Source organism: Sciurus vulgaris (genome assembly GCF_902686455.1).
Source record: "Sciurus vulgaris genome assembly, chromosome: 7".
Lineage (NCBI taxonomy): Eukaryota > Metazoa > Chordata > Mammalia > Rodentia > Sciuridae > Sciurus > Sciurus vulgaris.
Window position 1 is genome coordinate 29469396 of NC_136467.1, and position 3850 is coordinate 29473245.

Here is a 3850-nt window from a genome sequence, read left to right on the forward strand (position 1 = left end):
GTTTGGGACTCCTGGATGCAAGTCCCTGCCTGCCACACTGGTGCCCTGACCTTTTTTCTCTGGAACAGTGGCTGGGCCTCTGTGTTCCACAGCTCATGTGTGTCCCTTGCCCTGAAGACAAGGCTCCTCTTTCTCTCTCATCCCTTTTTCTCTACTTATCACACCTCTCTCCCCCCCCCCCCTCCCCACTTTCTTTCTCATGTCTCCCTTTTCTTCCTTTCTTTCAGTCTCCATTTGGGCATGAAGAGGCATTTGTACTCGAGGGGCTCGAATCCCCTGAAACAGGAGGCTCTCATCCGCGCTGGTCACCCTGGAATGCAGCACCAGCTGACAGGACCGATTCCCCTGAGGAAACTGTCAGGCTCATGTGGAGAAAGGGCTTTGAGTACCCCCCACGTGACGACTTCTTTTCTCTTTGCTCCTTCACTTCCACTCTTTCATGAAGCCTTTCTTTCTAAGACACCAGATTTACAGAAGCCCTGGGAATGGGTGGTACTGGATGTGATCCAGGCGTCACCATTAGGGTGCCTATTGTCTAAATGGAAAAAATTTAAACTAGATGACCTACAGAAGAAGCTGCTGCTTCTGTAACACTGCCTCATGACACTCTTGATAGCCAGGAAAATTGGCCACTTAGGGCTCCCTAATCTTCAACAGTATTTTACAGCCAGACCTCTTTTGTAAAATATTAAGAAAAAGGAAAATAGATTCCTTATGAACAAGCACTTGTGTTCTCTCTCAAGATCCTAAACTTAAGAACTCTTGCAGAGCCTACAGAGCTGCTCCCCCATCAGAGGAAATGGACATTCTAGATGACTTGCTCTTACAAGCCCTTCCTCAGCCAAAGCCCAATTCGGGGTCATCTGACTCTTCTCCAGTCCATGCCTTCCCTGCCATTGCCACCTCCTGAATGATACCAAACCCTTTGCCCATCCCTGATCTCTACCATGGGGCTTCATTCTGGGACAAAATTAGAGCTAGCTTGTGGGAAGCAGGTTGTACCCTGTTCCGAGTTACCCTGTGATGTACAAACCAGTTGTTCTCAGACTGCTTAAACCTGTGCTACTCCATTTTGTAGAGCAGTAGTTCACCATAAGCTAGTCCATTTTGAGTTTAAGTGCTAAGGTGGGATGACTCTACAACTTGTTTGTACAAGTAAACAACCATCATCATCCTGGCACAAATTGATAAATTAATCTAATAAAAATGACCACCTATGGACTTATGAAATTAATCAGAATCATGTGGATGCATGGATGTATTAAAGTCATATGGAAAAAACCATGTCTATGAGCTTATCAACCACACCAGACCAACAGATGAAGCAACCTCCTCACTCGAGACCCTTAAAAGCACCCTAACCCCATCATCTGTACACTGCTCATGAGCCCTACCCATGAAAATTGCCACTGCAACAGATTTCTGAATCCCTGTCCTCAAGCTTCAGTGCAGCATGGATCCCCCTGCCTTGTGAAGACCACCACACATGGCCCACTCCAAGCTCATACTCTGAGACTGCCCTCTGTCCAGACCATGGCCAAGAATAAGCTCCTGTGCTTTGACAGCTCTGTGCTCCAAAAAAAGTTCTGGTTCTGGTTCTTATCTTATTTGAACACCTGTATTTGATCAGCTCTCTGCCTTTAATCTTGATTCAGGCTCCTGAACCCCAGCAACTACCTTAAACCTTCCTTAGCCTATTTATATAATTGTGTAAACTGTGATGTGTTGACTTGAGTGTTATAGAAATTAAGATCAGAATAAAAGGACTCGCGTTTGCCTGACGTATGACTACGATGTGACCCACAAGTATTCAATGAACTTTCACCAATGAAGTAGTATAGCCTGTGAATTGTTTTTCAATAAATTCTGACAATATGTAAAAACACAAACATGTTTGGTCTATGTTAATGACATAGCTTGCTCACAACAATTTGCCTGATAGGATTCCATTCATTAAAGAAGGAATTCAATGAGTAAACAGATCATTGGCAAAATCATTGGAAATAAACAAATTTTTTCAAACAAATTAAGTCATTTGGCAATGTAGATAAAATTCAGCACCTACACCAAAGAATCATGAACGAAGACTAAAAACTCACTCCACCAATCCAAGGCCTGGCTCATGCCACAGTGAAAACTGGAGTGAAACCCAACAAGGGTTCTGGAAGAAGAGCATTCCTCTAATCCCTGCAGATTGAGGGCCAAAATTTGGAGAGCTGGTAAGTCAAACTGCCTACACTGTGCTGTGTAGGGTCTCATCTCATGAGGAATAGATTGGTAAACAAATATACAAGACAGCAGAAAGAAGGGAAACAAGTCTCACTTCAGACAGCTATGATGATTTCTCTGTAAGATGGACTACAGAGTCACACTGTACCTGATAGTGGTAGACAGATACCAAAGATAGTAACAGACAAAATTATGTTAATAGGGACACCTACATCCAAGCAAGAAGCACAAAGGCTAAGAGTAGTTGGTTTCTGGGGACAACATATACCTTATTTAAACATGATGTATTAAGAACTATATATAAAATCACAAGAAAGTCACAAAACTTCACATGGGAAGCATAACAAGAACAGTCACTACAAACCTTAAAAGACTACGTCGATACCTTCCAAAAATTATATTACCCTATGACAAAAATTACAATTCCTTACAACAGCTAAGATTAGAAATCATGATGGCATAGATTATGGCACATGGTCATTATGGACCAAGGGACCAATACAATTTTGTTCCCGTAGGATTATGAACAAATTCCCATATGCACCAAATTAATATACACATTTTGAAAAAAAAATATAGCTAACTTATGAGGTACTAAAAGATATGGAGCCTCTGACTGGCAAAAGACCTATTACAATCAGGTGTATGACACACCTTTGTTCCACTGGATAAAATTAAGTCCTGAAGAGTTTGCAGGTATTCAAATTGAAGAAAAAATTAATACCTAGAAATGGTACACAAAAAGCAGGGATGACAAGAGTGAAAAGGGGGCCCTCACATAGTAGGTACACAAAACAGAGATTGACTTGCTGGAACTCATTCTAAGGGCAGAACAAATTCCTGGCAATCTAGGGAAATGGGGTCCTTCCTGACCAAATAACCTCCATAATGACTAGATTACAGATGAATCAGCCCCTGTGCTCAGGAAAACGAAATGGGAAGCAGCAGCCCTCAGCCCCTGGGACAATGTGGTCTTCATGCACAGGTATTTCACTTTCTGCTCAACATGCAGAACTCATAGCAGTGGGACTCACAATCCATAGTTGAAAACACAAAAATTTATATATATATATACAGTCTCACGGGCAGTACAAATGGACACGAAATGATCATAAAATAAATGGCAAAGACCTGTGGTTACGCCAGTATTGGAAAGAACTACAAGGAGTCTCACAAAAACTTAGCATCAGGGTCACACACATATCAGGACATCAGAAGGATGAGTCAGACACAACTAAATACAACAACCAAGTAGATGTGCTAACTAACACAAAGCATAAGGGTAGAGGATAAAATATACAAATTAAAATTAACTAAGGCCAGGTGTGGTGGCACACTCCTGTAAGCCCATGGCTCAGGAGGCTGAGGCAGGAGGATCACGAGTTCAACACTAGCCTTAGCAACCTAGCAAGACCCTAAGCAAAGCACTAAGTGAGCTCCTGTCTCAAAATCAAAAATAAAAAGGGCTGAGAATGAGGCTCAGTCATTACGCACCCCTGGATTCAATCCCTAGTTGCTCCCCTCAAGAAAATAACTAAGGATGCAGATTGTAACTACAGACATACACTTACACCTGTAACACTAGAATGGGGGATGATGACATAGGAAGTATGCAAGTGCC